Raw genomic sequence first — 18,011 nt, forward strand, 5'->3', positions numbered from 1 at the left:
AGCTCTTTCTTCAAACGACTCCCAAATCGAATTATGAGATCAAATGAAGAGAAAAAGAGGTGCACCTTGCTTCGTTAGGCAGCGTTGAAGCTCTTGAAAGGGACAGCTATCACGAGCTTCGTTCGTCCTTCACTTCGGGCTTCGAATGATTCACCAAGATCGATCCACCATACCTTCTTCACTAAGACAAAGGGGCGTGAATTCCAAAGTGCAAAAATCGGATTTTCAGGAAGGCTAGGTCGAATTTCCAAGTTCACAAGAGCTAAAAAAATGGTCTCTCTAGGCTGGGAGTGGAGCCTTGTTTTTATAGATTTTTCTGAAAAATTTGAATTTCAAACAGGCTCAATCTGAGCCCTCCATGTGGCGCCATCTCAGGGGGTGCTATCTGGGGGTTTGAAATTCGAATTTGGCTTTTGCAGGGAGCCCTCAGGTGGCGCCACCTCAGGGGGCTATTTTTATTAAAAAAATATATTAAATAAAAGAGAGGAACCCAAGTGGGACTCTGGATTGGCGCCACCTCAAAAGGTGATTTGAGGTGTAAGGCTGGAAACAATAGGAGCATGCCATGTGGCGCCATCTCTGGAGGTGATTGACATGTGTCAGAGGGATAGGAGTGGAGGAAGCAGACTGTGCCACCTCAGAAGAATTCAAATTCTACTTTTCTGCAGGAAAGGAGAGACTGACATGTGGCATTTCCTCAGAGTGGTTCCAACGATGCCATGTGGCAGGAGAACATGAAGGGAGGAAGCAAAATGTGCCACCTCATAGGGGGGGTTTTCTACTTTTTCTGATGCAGGGAGGTCTGGACATGTGGCGGACAAGTGTCAGCTGTCTGGAGAGGCCTGCTCAAATGGCGCCACCTCAGAGGAGAATTTGAATTTCAAATGGAGGTTGGCCCTGGAGGAATGAAGGATGGACATGTGGCGCCACCTCAGGGTGGCTCCTACAATGCCATGTGGCAAGAGGGAGGAAAAGGAGGGAAAGGGACACGTGGCACCATCTCAAACAAAATAGAAAAGGTGAAGTTCAGGATTTGCGCCACCTTAGCCTGGAGTTTGAACATTTGAATTCTAGCTTTCTCTGAAGGAGGCAGAAAGTGACATGTGTCACTTGCTTTTTCTAAAGAAAGCAGAGTGAGACACGTGTCCCTTGCTTTTTCTGAGAAGAGCAGAGGGTGACATGTGTCACTTGCTTTTTCTGAGAAAAGCAGGGAGTGACATGTGTCTTCTACTTTTTCTAAAGGAAGCTGGAGATGACATGTGTCATTTACTTTTCTGAGAAAAATAGGAGGGAGACATGTGTCCTCTGCTTTTTCTGAAAGGAGCAGAGATTGACACGTGTCGCTTGCTTTTCTTGAGGAAAGGAGAGAGTGACATATGTCACTTGCAGGAGACATAATTCAAATGGTGCCACCTCAGGAGAGACAAGTTCTACTTTTTCTGAACAGGACAACACATGACACGTGGCATCTCATGGTGACCTTGGAATGACACATGGCACAGGGTGAAGATGGTAGACATTGACATGTGGCATAAAATGAAGAGGATGACTAATGACATTTGGCGGCATCTTAAGGTGGCCCCACACTGACACGTTTCAAATGATGGCAGAAGAGAGAAGGTGACATGTGGTGCCAACTCTAGGTGAACCCTATGCTGACACATGGCAGGTAAATGGGATGAGAGAGAAAGGACAAGTGGCGCCAATCCAGAGGACAAGGCTCCTATATTTTTGGGTTTTTCAAAAATTCAAAATTTCAAAAGAAAAGCTTGTGTGACACCACCTCAGTGTGGGTCCCACATTGCTTCTTTATTGAAATAAAGACAAGACAATAAGCCTCTTTTTGGAATTTTCATAACATCTGGACTAATTGGTAAAACAGGAAATTTTGGAAAGAGTTGGCCCCTGTAGGGTGATTTTGTAAAAGGATGATGGTTGAAAAAGCTGACAAAAGGGCAAAATTTGAGATAAGGTGGCTGAAATCCATATTGAAAACTATCCAGATCGTTTTCTTGAGGAAATATTTTGAAATTCGGAGTTTGGGGGTAAAATGGGAAGAATTGATAATTTTGAAGACCCAGGGTTTTGAAATCAATTTTGAAAATAGTTAAAATTCGAATCTGGATTGAAATTTTTGAAGTCGAGAGTTCTGGACCTCGAAATGACATGCTGTGCAGTGCAGTGATATGAAATGTTTATGCAATGATATGCAATGCCATGTTTTATAAAATGCAATCTTGAACCAAGACTTGGAGATGTCTGTCTCCTGTCAGGAGTAAAATTTTGAACATCTGAGCTGAAAATAGAGAAATTTTGAGAGTTGCAGATGAAATTTTGACTTTTGTAAGGTCCGGGCTCAGAAAATGACCATTTTGCCCTCTGGCGATTTCAAAGGCTGAATGATGATGTTTAGTGAAAATGTTGGGGAGGTGAGTGAAAATTTGGGGTGTTTACAGATGCCCCTCTTTGCTACTAAGTCGGCTTGTGGCCGAGCTTAGTGGCAAAGAAAAACACACCAAATTTGGGCTATATAAAAAAAAATGCCCCAGTTAGAAGGATCGGACTGGGTGTAGTGGAATTAGCCCGAGGAAGATGGTAGATATGAAATGGAGAATGAAGAGGAAAGATTTGCTCTATGAGAGTGAAATTCAGGTTTTTGCCCTTAACCTGGATGGGACAGAAATACCTCGCATGGAACGAAGCTCAGGTTTGAACCGTTGACCTGATTGGGGAATGAAATATCTCATTGAAATGAGATTCAGGTTTGTACCCTTAACCTGATCGGGCCGAAAAATGAAATACCTCTTTGGATGAGGCTCAGGTTTGTACCCTTATCTTGATCGGGTGGAAAATGGAATACCTCTTTGATCGAGGCTCAGGTTTGTACCCTTATCCTGATCGGGCGAAAAATACCTCTTTGAATGAGGCTCAGGTTTGTACCCTTATCCTGATCGGGCGGAAGATGAAATACCTCTTTGAATGAGGCTCAGGTTTATACCCTTATCCTGATCGGGTGGAAAATGAAATACCTCTTTGAATGAGGCTCAGGTTTATACCCTTATCCTGATCGGGTGGAAAATGAAATACCTCCTTGAGTGAGGCTCACGTTTATACCCTTATCCTGATCGGGTGGAAAATGAATGAAATCCTCGAAGGAAGAGACCATGATGGGACCTTCGGATTTTGCACAATAAATCCGACAGGGCTTCTGCAAAATGAATGAGAATGAGGTCCCTAAAGCTTTGAAAAGGGATTGATTTTGGGCGCCTCATTGCTGAGACTAAAATTAGCTTTTGAAATTGCCTTTTGCGGGAAATGATCGGTGGTTCGACCTCGAACCGAAATGGGACTGTCTATGGTGGGACAGTGGGGACACCGGGAAATGTGCAAATCTGAGAGTTCATGCTCTCAAAGAAGGGAAGGAATCAAGTCCTTAGGAGGGATTTAAAATTGGTGTCAGGATGTATCAAAAACGGACATCAAGCTCTCACTTCACGTCAGGATAGCTAGAAAATATTATCAAAATGTTGTTGATTCAAAGTTTTTGAAAATGTTGCACATTATTGTAAAGATATTCTTTCTTTTCCACCTAAAGCATTACCTCCAAACAAGGTTCACTTCGTATAATCGAGATTGGAAATCCAAATTGCTTGCGATTGACCTTCTTCAAGGAAGTTATCAATTTCCTTGATATGAGCAGGAAAGAGAATTTGATATTATGAAAGCAGTTGATGAAAGAGTATTGATAATAGAATTTTACAAATTTAAAGAGGATTCTTGATAGATCTGGCAGTTTGATATCCTGAGAGCTTCTCTCCTGATACTCTTTCGGCTCTCTGGTGTTTTGGTTATATTCTCCTTCATTTTGGAGATGTTCTGATTTTTTTCTCTCTTTCTTCTTCCTCTCTTTCTCTCTTTTGGAAGGGTACGTCACAAACTCCTTCAACTTGGAGATGTTTCGATCCTTCTTGGACGATGTTGGCTCATGGGTTAGAAATCTTTGGAAGATAGCTGAAATTAAATATCTTTTAGGGATTGTCGAGAGGTTCATTGCATCTGCCTTCATCTCGACAGTGCTTTGGACTTTCTCTGGAAGGATCCGTCACAAACTCCGTCATCTTGGAGATGTTTCAAATCTTCTTTGGCCCCGGGGATCTACTCGCTTAATTCGCCTTCATCTTGACGACAAGTGAGAGATCCCTTTTGCGGATATTTAATTGCAGCTTAGGTGGTTTTGAGGAGACAGGGCTTGGATAAATGCTCTCTTTTCTAGCACTCAGGATATTTCCACTGCCTCATTTTACAAGAATAGCCTTTAAAAATGTGCCATTGACTACGATCAATATCGGTCATCTACAACTTTTCAATAACATTGAATCTTCTTTTCTGGCCATATCGAGGATTTATCCTTCATCCTTTTGGTTGGCCAATAGAAAGAATTTGAAGTTTGAATCTCTTTTCGCAAAAGCTTCACTCTTTTGGAAGTAATGCTGAAGGTAAACTGAGGTAAAGATTTATGCAATAAAATTTTGAAATCAACAATTAATTGATTGACAAATTGATAAATTTTTCTTGAAATCCTTGGTGAAAGAGAGCATTTAACATCCGGCTTAACACATTCGTGACGAAAATTGAGTCCTGAAAAGACTCAGTAAAAGATCAATTCGACAGTTGAGTTTTGTTTTGACTTACCAGCTCGAAAGCAGGATTTTATCGATGTACCAGCTCGAAAGCAGGATTTTATTTGTTTGACCAGCTCGAAAACAGGATTTTTGGAAGTACCAGCTTGAAAGCAGGATTTTTGGGGATACCAACTCGAAAGCAGGATTTTGATTGTTTGACCAGCTCGAAAGCAGGATATGTTGACCGACCAGCTCGAAAGCAGGATTTCTGGGAATACCAGCTCGAAAGCAGGATTTGGATTGAAGGACCGGCTCGAAAGCAGGATTTGGATTGTTCGACCAGCTCGATAGCAGGATTTGTTGACCGACCAGCTCGAAAGAAGGATTTGGGTTGACCGACCAGCTCGAAAGCAAGATTTGTTGATCGACCAGCTAGAAAGCAGGATTTGTTGACTGACCAGCTCGAAAGCAGGATTTGGGTTGACCGACCAGCTCGAAAGCAGGATTTGTTGACCGACCAGCTAGAAAGCAGGATTTGTTGACCGACCAGCTCGAAAGCAGGATTTGGTTTGACCGACCAGCTCGAAAGCAGGATTTGGGTTGTTCGACCAGCTCTAAAGAAGGATTTTGATTGTTCGACCAGCTCGAAAGCAGGATTTGGGTTGTTCGACCAGCTCGAAAGCAGGATTTTGATTGAAGTACCAGCTCGAAAGCAGGATTTTTGGGAATACCAGCTCGAAAGCAGGATTTGGATTGTTCGACCAGCTCGAAAGCAGGATTTGATGACCGACCAACTCGAAAGCGGGATTTTGATTGTTCGACCAGCTCGAAAGCAGGATTTTATCGAAAATGATTGTCATAGATAGAGATGTGACCCGAAGGTTTGAAAATGATAGAATTTGTAATCCGAAGGCCTGGAAAGTTGGAACCTGCAGGCTGGAAAATGACTGATGTTGGCAAGATTGTAACCCGAAGGCTTGAATTGAGAATCTGATAAAGTGGGTGGTCCAAAGGTTGAAATTGGAAATTGAGTGACCCGAAGGTCGAATAGAGAATTGGGTAACCCAAAGGTCAAAATTAGAAATTTAGAATTGGAAATTATAAATTGAAAATTGAAAATTGAAAATTGAAAATTGAAAATTGAAAATTGAAAATTGAAAATTGAAAATTGAAAATTGAAAATTGAAAATTGAAAATTGAAAATTGAAAATTGAAAATTAAAAATTGAAAATTGAAAATTGAAAATTGAAAATTGAAAATTGAAAATTGGCTGTTAGAAATTTGGAAATTGGGAATTCGGAAATTGAAAATTGGATGTTGGAAATTGGATGTTGAAAATTGGGTGCAGAATAAATGCAAATGGAATGCAAATGCACATGACAATGCAAATGAAGTGCAAATGAGCGCAAATGGGTGCAAATTGAGAGATTGGTTTATCCTGCCTGCATACAGAATGTTTTGAAGCAAAAATAAATTTTCACAAAAAAATGTCCCAGTGTAACTAGGGAGGAAAATTTTGAATAAAAGAAGGATAATTGGTGAATAACGCAACAAGCTCCTTGACCGATAGGCATCCTCAAGATCATTCCTCACAAGAGAGACATTGTGAAAAGGAAGGATAAGCAAATAAGATGGTGCCAAGCTATTGAAAAAAATTCGATGACTTTATTGATGCTTAAAAATCAAGGAAAGAAAATGGGATTACATTATTTTTTTGAAAAGCAAGAGGAGAAATGGGAAAGTGTCGGCATGGTAATCTTCTGGAATGATTGTAAAAAAAAATCTTAGTCGGGATGACTAGTCCTCCTTTTTGTCTTCAACGAGGAGGTTCTTGTCAATGCAGTCTTGAATGATATTCTTAAGGATGAAACAATGCTCGGTATCATGACCCATTGTCCGATGAAACTTGCAGAACTGATCTTTAAACCTTCCCATGGTCACAGAAGGATCTGCTATCTTGGGGAGTCTAACCATCCCTTTGGCGATCATATATTCCAGAACTTGCTCGAGCGGTTGTTCTAAGGGAGTAAAATTGCGGTCGTATCCCCAACCATCATGCTTTGGCCTCCCCTGGGGCCTTAATTCTAGTTGGATGCTTGCGGGAGAGTTGTCATTCTGCTTGTTGATTCTGTTTTCTTGTCCTGTATGATCATCTTTGCTGAAATTTAGACTCCCTGACCCGCCGGTGTGGTTCTTTCTGCCACCCCTTTTGCTTTTGCCATTGTTGTTGCCAGGGGCATTCACGGAGAAAGTGAAGTTTGACTTCTTCTTGATATCTGAATTGCTCTTTGAGAGTGTGAGGCTCTCATATACTCCATTTTCTATTCCCATCTCGAGCCATTTAGCTCGTTCTATCAATTCAATGAAAGATCGTGCTGGGGAGGTAGAGATCAGGCCTCTCAAAGGTTGGGAGAAATTATTCAGGATGACCGACAACACGTGTCCTTCTGATATTGGGTCCTTCATTTTGTTGCAGGTCTCTCTCCATCTGCGAATGAAGTCTCTGGCTTTTTCACTATCTCCTTGCTTCAGATTACAGAGGTGATTTAACGTTGGTAGCGCTTCAGTATTGAACAAAAATCGCTCGATGAATAGATTGACCACCTTATCGAATTCTCGCAGCTCGATTGGATTGATATGCTCGGAGTACCACTTGGCGGCAGTGCCTTCTAAGCTACGAGGAAAACAGAGAAATAGGGCCCTATTGTCTCTCTTGAATTTGGAGCATTCGGCGAAGAACATGGCGAGATGGCCTTTGGGATCACCAGAACCATCGAATTTGATGAACTTGCGGGGCAGATTTTCCAGTTCTTCGTCTCCTTCTAATCCATCATAAAAATCCTCGCTAGTGAAGACTTTCTTGCCCTTGTCGCGAGCTTGCAGGTCTTTAACAACTTTGGCCATTTCTTTGAACTGTGACTACAGGGGCTCTTCTGCAACTTGATTCTTTGATTTGCGACTCCTCCTTTGTTCTCGGCCATGTTTCTGAAATGCCGGAGGCACCTCATATTCTTCATCGGTGTCTTCCTCTGATTCTGATTCATCTGAAATTTCCTCTGGCTGAACTTGCTTCTTGGAAGTCTTCTTATCCTTGTGCCAGTGGAACTTCTCTCTGAATGGATTCTTCTCTGCACTGGTCCCAGCCTGTTCACTCATCATTTTGGTCATCATTTTCTGGAACATGGCATACATCTGTGGGTCTATGCAATCCTCCCCTTGCTGCTGCTCCGGACTCCTCTCGGATCGCGGGGAGTCCATCTCTTCTTCTGAGGCTGAGGAGTACTGTGGTGATGTGGTTCTTTTTCCTGACCTTGTTCGAACCATCAAATGTTGTGGATGCTCTCTGCAGGATGAAGTCTTGATTAGACTCTGAGGAAATTTTGGATTGGGAAAAAAAAATGATTATTGATGATGTGGTAGACAATTGGAAGAATATCCCATTACTAGGGATGGAGTCGCCGTTGAAATCACAACAATTGTGTTGCCATTCTTTGTAAGAGAAATAACAACGAAAAATGTGCCTTGTTACCTAGGCGAGGTCGTCAACCACGAGGAAAATACCATTTTTGAAGGAAAGAGATATCTCTTAAAAAAACAATCCGCAAATGAATTTAGAATAAGGAGAAGGCGGGTGGGTAAACAATTTTCACCGCAATAAATCAAGGTATTCAAGAAGAAAATAAGATGGAGAATTTGGCAAATAGACAAAATGATTGAAATCCAAGGAAAGAAAACATATGATTTTGAAAAATTGCAGGCAGGATATAAATGCAGCTGGAAATTTGAGATCCAGTAGAACGGAAGAGTGAAAAATCACCTGGAGTTTTGAAAGAAATTGGATATTTGGGAAAATCTTCCAGGGTTTGAGAAAATAAAGGGAAAGGATGAAAATATGGGTATTTGAAAATATTTTAGGAAAAATAGAGGTAATATAAGAACAATCACATCCTGCACAAACATTTATGCACATACAACACTCCCTAAAAGGCTGACTCTAGATGCATCATTTTGAAAACAGTTGTAGGACCTTAATCCTAACTCTAGGTTCAGATCATCTTTGTCCAATCTAGTTATGCCGATATACCCGAATCGAAATCCGAGGTACGTGGCATATAATTTCAACTCCGGTTCTAAGGAAAGCTTTTCCAACATCCTTGAGCGCCTACCGATATACTTCGGACTATGGCCCGCGGTACGTGGTAGGGGGGTGTTAACCCAAATAGTTGGCCCAGTTGTGAGGCTCTGTCCCGAACTAGGGTTCTGGAAGAGAGCCCAGCAACGTGAAGACCGGGTAATGATAGGTAAGGGAGTTTTGAAAAAATGATCACATGAAAGAAATAGAGGGCTCTAAGTCCTAGAGAGATAGACTTTTGAAAATCTTTGAAGAAGCATACATTGTTTGCATTTAGATCCCAAATTGAGGAGAGTTGTATTTAGACCTAAGTCTATGTGAGCATGAAAATTTCTCCTCAATCTAGTCCTACCAAACCATGCCTAAGCTACATGCAGTCAATGTCAGCTAGGTCAGAATCTAGGCTCCTAGGTTCGCATGATATCAAAAGTAAAAGAGTTGACATTTTGTGAACATAATTTTGATGATTAAACTAAGTCAAGCACAATTTAGGTCAGACAAGGACAGGTCCCATCTTGGTCGCCAAACCTGTTATCGTCGCGAAATTTTTCCCCCGTCTTCCCTTCCTTGCGGAAGAGAAAGAGGGAATGCTTTCGCGCTTCAAACTTCACCGGATTTTGGAAAATGTTTTGAAATACTCGCCTCCGTTTTGAAAATTGCGGGAAAATCCATGGGATGGGGCTCGACCTGTCGGTACGAGGTTCGACCGTTCCTGCCGCCTTTAACAGGGGTAATCGAACCAAGGACCAAGATTGTGCTTGACTTAATTAAATCATCGAAATTATGTTCTATCCTATATGCACAGAGAATTCAGGCATGTGCTATGAGATTTTGGAAAATGCAGCTTGGTAAAACATGATGTATGCTTGGAAAATATTTGGAGTTGAAAAGAATTTCTCAGGAAAAAGGTGAAAGTCAATTTCTCAAGAAACTCATGTGAAAGAGATTTTGAAATCACGAGAAAATTTATGAAGATTTGGGAAAATCATGAATAGTTGAAAATCCTGAGAAAATAGAAGTGATTCTTGAGAAAAAGGTGAACATTTGAAAAAAGGGAAACACTTCTCACGAAAACTCTGACTTTGAGGATTTTCTTAGGAAAATGATGGAAAATTTATAGGAAAACTCATTGGAGAAGGAAGTTCAAAACTTGGGAAATTGAAATCCTGGGAATCTTACCCTTGAAAATTGATTTTTGATTCTTGAGAAAGGTTGGAAGACTCCTTTTGAAAATCTTAAGAAAATAACATTTTCCAAGGAAAATCGAGGGAAAACTTTGATTTTGGTAATCCAACTTAGAAGTTTCTTGAGAGACTAGTTTCCATGGAAAACTGTGAACACTTGACTTGGGAAAACCGATTTTGGAAAATACTCATAGTTTCTTGAGAAATCAATTTCTTTGAGAATGAAGTTTTCTTAAGAAAATCATGGGAAAACCAAGGATTTCATGATGCAAATGATATGAGTGAATGAATGCATTTTGGAAGATTTTCTAAGAAATTTGTTGGAAAAATGTGTATTAAGTCAAAATAAATCCTTCACATATTCTGACTGTGGCCATGAATATGTTCAGAGTTTAGTTGATTTAATGCACAATACTTTTAAGACATTGGAAAAATGATGTGCATTTTAAGATAGCCTAAGAGTGTAGGCTCAATGTGACTAGTAGAAAGATGATGGATCTGGGTCTCGTCCATATTCCGACTAGGGCCGTAAATATGGATTCCACCGAGTTCATCAACTCCCTAAGAGTTGGTGCACGTGCCATTCGTGAACATCCATAGTGCCTTTGAAATAAAATGCATGAATCACATAAACATGATATTGCAGGAATTTAAACTATATGATATGCATCCTAGTCTAAGCAGGAAATTAAATATCTTATTCCAAAATTTACATTATTACATCACTAAATAAATGAAATAAAACAACTTGAAGACTTCAGCTCCTTCTTTTGAATGTCCCTGCCAAACTTGAAATAAGGTTAGCTCAAATATGTGGGTTTTTCCAAGATTTTCCAATAATATTATGAAATTATTGGATTTAATTGGATATAAACCCTATTCTCATGCTTCCTTGATATTTGAAATGATGTAAATGCAAGAAATTCAGTGGAAAATAGTTTGAAATTCGGAATTGGGGTCAAAATGACCAAAATACCCCTAAAATTAAATTTATACCTTTAAAATCAGGGTTTTTGAAGGAAAACTTGGTAAAATTGAGATTTCGAAATTCAAATTGAATTCAATGATGATGAAATGCAGTATGAGGCATGATGACATGCTGCTAAACACATTAGGACTGTAAAATTAGAATTTGACATTTTGCAATTTATCCCAAAATAACGAATTTCGCTTGTTTTTCACTTGGATCCGGGTCCTGCGGGACCCTGTTTTGGTATTATGGCTAATCTGAACCTCAAATGGATTTTAAATTGCACCAAATTCGGTATGAAGTATCTACTTACTCTGATAAACAGCCTAGAGTGCTAAAAATCATGACATGATATGATTTAAATGCTAAAATTTAAAGAAAGTTCTAAAATGGTGGATTTTGCCTATGGATCCGAACCAAATGCAATGCTTAATATGATAATGCAAGATTTACACCATGAAAACTTCTGATATTTTTCAGACTGCTAAAAGACCCGAAATGGAACATTTTTGGTTTTTACAGACTCGGGATTTGAGCCATGGTGAGTTCAGTAACAGAGATTTAGTTCTGACAGAGGTAAAAATCACCCTAATCTGATGTAAAATGCAAAAAAAATATAAAACAGCTATGGAAATTTATCAAATTAATCAGAGCTACTCATGACAGCTACCTGAACAACTTTCATGTTCATGACGTTGGCATTTGATCAATAGAAACATGGATAAAAATATAACTTTGTGTTCCTAAGTTGACAGAACAGACCAATGTGACCAAACAGGGGACTGACAAGAAAAATCCGAAGCAGGTATCAACACTATTATAAAAATCACAGGCTTTCAGATGCAAACAGAGGACACCTCGGACATAACTTTCACTTTTTACAGTTTTAGATTTGGAGCAACACACAAAGATAAATCATAGCCCTAAGTCGATCCAAGATCTCAGAGGCCCAAATCAGCCTCTGACACGTGTCCCAAACTCTCGGATTTTTGTCAGACATTAAAAAAAATAATAAAAATCTGAAAAAATCATATTACAAACTAGACATTTTCCAGAGTTCAGAACATTTTTTGGATTGAAAATCGGATCTCCCATGAGGGATATCTTGATTTTACAAGTCGTCAAATGATTTTCATAACACATCCCGGGTAACAAAACCCGACTTGCCATTTTGAATGTTTACCACAGTAAACAAATTCAAATACCTCCTAATTTTTGGCACAATTTTAGAGACACCTAAGGGCGCATTCCGTGATTTTGTTGGGATGTTTAATAAAAAATAAATGCATGAAATGATGTGTGGACTGACTGACAAAAACAGAGACCTACTGAAAATGAGCAGAATTGAAATAAATGCTAAATTAATCCTAATTAATTCATGAAACGTGCTAAATTAATGAAATAAAATGCAAATTAAACCTAGCTAAATGCATGAATGCTACAAATCATCAAGGAATCATAATCATGTATTTTTATATATGTCGTTTTATGAGAATAGCTCAATCCATCTCTCGGATGAGCTCTTTCTTCAAACGACTCCCGAATCGAATTATGAGAACAAATGAAGAGAAAAAGAGGTGCACCTTGATTCGTTAGGCAGCGTTGAAGCTCTTGAAAGGGACAGCTATCACGAGCTTCGTTCGTCCTTCACTTCGGGCTTCGAATGATTCACCAAGATCGATCCACCATGCCTTCTTCACTGAGCCAAAGGGGCATGAATTCCAAAGTGCAAAAATCGGATTTTCAGGAAGGCTAGGTCGAATTTCCAAGTTCACAAGAGCTAAAAAAAATGGTCTCTCTAGGCTGGGAGTGGAGCCTTGTTTTTATAGATTTTTCTGAAAAATTTGAATTTCAAACAGGCTCAATCTGAGCCCTCCATGTGGCGCCATCTCAGAGGGTGCTATTTGAGGGTTTGAAATTCGAATTTGGCTTTTGCAGGGAGCCCTCAAGTGGCGCTACCTCAGGGGGCTATTTTTATTAAAAAAATATATTAAATAAAAGAGAGGAAGCCAAGTGGGACTCTGGATTGGCGCCACCTCAAAAGGTGATTTGAGGTGTAAGGCTGGAAACAATAGGAGCATGCCATGTGGCACCATCTCTAGAGGTGCTTGACATGTGTCAGAGGGATAGGAGTGGAGGAAGCAGACTGTGCCACCTCAGAAGAATTCAAATTCTACTTTTCTGCAGGAAAGGAGAGACTGACATGTGGCATTTCCTCAGAGTGGTTCCTACGATGCCATGTGGCAGGAGAACATGAAGGGAGGAAGCAAAATGTGCCACCTCATAGGGGGGGTTTTTCTACTTTTTCTGATGCAGGGAGGTCTGGACATGTGGCGGACAAGTGTCAGCTGTCTGGAGAGGCCTGCTCAAATGGCGCCACCTCAGAGGAGAATTTGAATTTCAAATGGAGGTTGGCCCTGGAGGAATGGAGGATGGACATGTGGCGCCACCTCAGGGTGGCTCCTACAATGCCATGTGGCAAGAGGGAGGGAAAGGGACACGTGGCACCATCTCACACAAAATAGAAAAGGTGAAGTTCAGGATTTGCGCCACCTCAGCCTGGAGTTTGAACATTTGAATTCTAGCTTTCTCTGAAGGAGGCAGAAAGTGACATGTGTCACTTGCTTTTTCTAAAGAAAGCAGAGAGAGACACGTGTCCCTTGCTTTTTATGAGAAGAGCAGAGGGTGACATGTGTCACTTGCTTTTTCTGAGAAAAGCAGGGAGTGACATGTGTCTTCTACTTTTTCTAAAGGAAGCTGGAGATGACATGTGTCATCTACTTTTCTGAGAAAAATAGGAGGGAGACATGTGTCCTCTGCTTTTTCTGAAAGGAGCAGAGATTGACACGTGTCGCTTGCTTTTCCTGAGGAAATGAGAGAGTGACATGTGTCACTTGCAGGAGACATAATTCAAATGGTCCCACCTCAGGGGAGACAAGTTCTACTTTTTCTGAACAGGACAACACATGACACGTGGCATCTCATGGTGACCTTGGAATGACACATGGCACAGGGTGAATATGGTAGACATTGACACGTGGCATAAAATAAAGAGGATGACTAATGACATGTGGCGGCATCTTAAGGTGGCCCCACACTGACACATGTCAAAGGATGGCAGAAGAGAGAAGGTGACATGTGGTGCCAACTCTAGGTGAACCCTATGCTGACACATGGCAGGTAAATGGGAGGAGAGAGAAAGGACAAGTGGCGCCAATCCAGGGGACAAGGCTCCTATATTTTTGGGTTTTTCAAAAATTCAAATTTTCAAAAGAAAAGCTTGTGTGACACCACCTCAGTGTGGGTCCCACATTGCTTCTTTATTGAAATAAAGACTAGACAATAAGCCTCTTTTTGGAATTTTCATAACATCTGGACTAATTGGTAAAACAGGAAATTTTGGAAAGAGTTGGCCCCTTAGGGTGATTTTGTAAAAGGATGATGGTTGAAAAAGCTAACAAAAGGGCAAAATTTGAGATAAGGTGGCTGAAATCCATATTGAAAACTATTCAGATTGTTTTCTTGAGGAAATATTTTGAAATTCGGAGTTTTGGGGGTAAAATGGGAAGAATTGATAATTTTGAAGACCCAGGGTTTTGAAATCAATTTTGAAAATAGTTAAAATTCGAATCTGGATTGAAAATTTTGAAGTCGAGAGTTCTGGACCTTGAAATGACATGCTATGCAGTGCAGTGATATGAAATGTTTATGCAATGATATGCAATGCCATGTTTTATGAAATGCAATCTTGAACCAAGACTTGGAGATGTCTGTCTCCTGTCAGGAGTAAAATTTTGAACATCTGAGCTGAAAATAGAGAAATTTTGAGAGTTGCAGATGAAATTTTGACTTTTGTAAGGTCCGGGCTCAGAAAATGACCATTTTGCCCTCCGGCGATTTCAAAGGCTGAATGATGATGTTTAGTGAAAATGTTGGGGAGGTGAGTGAAAATTTGGGGTGTTTACAACATCACTTGGAGTTTTTTTAAAAAAAGGAATTTTGAAAATATGATGCAGTTCTATCCTAAATGATGAATGAATTTGAAGAATTTTGAAATTGGATTTTGAAAAGCTATTCCATTCTTTGGATGAATTAAAATAAGATTGAAGATATAATACATCCTTGACTATGGTCATTGAATGTATTATATAATAATCTATATTTAGATTCAAGAGAAGAATGAAATACATTTGGTGCTTTTATAGAATTTAAAATAAAATGAACTCTCAATATACCCTGACTATGGCCATTGGTATATATTTTGAGTTAATTTTAAGTTAAATTCTGATAAAAGGAGAAAATATATAAGGAAAATATGACAAATTTTGAAAACGGATCCCGTGTGGGTCCAGTGTTATTTTATAAAAGATAAAAATGCTAAGTCTTGTTTACATCCCGACTATGGCCGTTGATGTAAATCATCAACTTAGGATTAATTTACCTCTTACGAAATGGTGCAAGTGTCATTCGTGCTCCTATTTGTGAGATTTTTTTGGAAAATAAAGGTAAAAAGCATGAAAATAAGCAATTTACAATGCTCATTCATTCTATCTAAACTGGAAATATAAATTCTCATTCAAAATCTAACTATTACAACATATAGAATCGAATTTACAACTCCAAGTAATGATATTTTCCATATATTCCCTGCAAAACAACTGGGTTAATATGAAAAATGGAAAAAAAGTGCACATATTACATAGATGTCAAAAAAAAGTGCTCACATGCCAAGGTATTTAAGGTTCAAATTTGTGGAAAAGATGAAGTTGATATGTATTTGTATATATATGAACATGCATATATATATACATATATGTATATCTACACACATATAGGTATATATATATATATATATATATATATATATATATATATATATATATATATATATATATATATATATGAAATGGTGAATGTGAGGATCAGTTATAACATGTGACGGATATAGGCCAATCATCTTCAATGCAACTGCTACTGATTGAACCAGCTACTGAATTCTATAATGAAATGGTTACTGGAAAACTAAAAGAAAAACAAAGGCCAAAATTGTTCATCATAGAGATGGTCCAAGCTAGCCAGGCAATACTTATGTTCATTCTGCAGTATTTCCAATCCATGCATGAGTTTGAGACTTGTGGGCACTGAGATTATTTGCGATTTAGAAAAGGCAGATGTGATGCCCTAGTGGATGAAACCACAGATGATCTTGGCTGAGCTTGTTGGGCATGCTGCTAAGTCAAATATTGGCTTTGAACATGTTACTGGGTTATAGCAGGAGGTGCTGAATATGATGATCGATGGTATGGCAGGGCTGTAAGGTGCCTCAGTATAAATAGCAATTGTGCTGGGCATGCTACAGTGAAGTGCGGGATGGTAATTAACAGAAATTACAAATGTAACTAGGAGAATCATACATAGGTACCACCAGCGTATGTGCAGGTGTTGCTGATGAAGAACTATGCAAATGAAAATATGAATAGGTAAAAAAAAATGCTGAATAAAGGAATGTAACATACAGGAGATATGTTGTGCAAAGGCTACAGTGGCAGATAATGTGGTTGTTATACTACTGTGCATAAGAATGTAGCACATGGTTAGCATATGGTAGGTGTCTATATATTATTTACATAAAGAGCAGGGATAAAGAAGAATAATAAAAAAACACAAAAAAAAACCTGGTGACAGCTGAGAAATGCTAGCTCTCGCTTATGTTAACCAACTGAATGCTTCTTGGTGACAGCTAAGAAATGCCGTCTCTCGCTTATAGTAACTAACTGAATGCTTCATGAAATGTAAGAAATGACAGTATTAACAAAAGGATCATAAGCTTGTTCTGCAAGGTGTGCCCGTGTTCCAGAATCAGTTATGGTTCCGCTATTACTTGCTGTAACAAAAAAAGAAAAAAACTAGAAATATCATACAGATATAATTCATCCATATGATCCAAATAGCACTTTTGCTGATAAACTCGAAGTGAGAACACATGCCACTGCCGTGTCAATGGACAAAACATCCGACACCTAATAACCAGTTGTCATATTGCCATTTCCATATGGAAACACGAGACCACAGCCATAAGTGTCATACTCTGCCTCTGGAGCCGGAGCACAACCTATATCTAATCAATGACAGTGTAGGTGAGGTTGGTGATTTTTGGTGAATCACACCACCCAAGCATCATCAGGTAACTGCAGTGAGGAGATCCTCTCGCCTGGGAGATTCAACGACATTAACATTTGCATATTCTTCAAGCCTTCTAACAAGAGGTCATTCAATTAATATCCTTTGCACAGAATCAATCTTCACGCCCAACTTTGATAAATTTCATAGGCTCCTCTTTACCATAAGATTTTACAACAGGAAAAAAAAAACTTTGAAGATATAGGAAGATCAGATCTTACCTCCTGGATGGCCCATCATGCTTGAATTTAATGCCGAACCGATCGTGATAAAACATGAGATATTTAAGCAGGATATACAAACTTGGTGATAACGTCATATGTGAAAGAACTAAGATCTTGCCTCTGAGAAATGAATCAGCATTTGATCCATTTTTTTTTTAGCAACAGAGAACACATCATGATAGATATCGAAATTTCAGCACTGCGTTGATGATGCTGCATTATAACCAAAATGAAACGACAACAAGCTCATACTAAACAAAAATAAAATCAGCATAGGGATAGAAGAGAATAATGGCAAATGAAATCAACCACATAAAGGAACACTAAACTGAAAGGTTAGTGCCCAGATACCTACTAAGCTCCCCTTTTTTTTTTAATAAAAGGTTAGCACGACACTTTATTGGAAAAAGAGACATGATTCTTTTCCTGTAGCTTTACACAGAACCTTTGTTATTGCATTATTTTGGTCTCATCCATAATGATGAGTCTCCTATTTGGTTGTCCCTTTTGGGTTTACTCATTTAGGACATATTCATTGATGAGATCTCAAAATACATTGTTAAATATCAATACTCAGATTCCTTTATTAAACTTGCGCCCAGGCACAAATGTTCAATCGTCCTGATGACCAATGCCATATTTAAAACTTGAACCAGCAAGATTCGAATTCCCAGCAAGTGGCGACACCAGTGTGATTCC

Source organism: Nuphar pumila, chromosome 12 (genome assembly GCF_984573655.1).
Source record: "Nuphar pumila chromosome 12, dmNupPumi1.hap1.1, whole genome shotgun sequence".
In the NCBI taxonomy this organism is placed as follows: domain Eukaryota; kingdom Viridiplantae; phylum Streptophyta; class Magnoliopsida; order Nymphaeales; family Nymphaeaceae; genus Nuphar; species Nuphar pumila.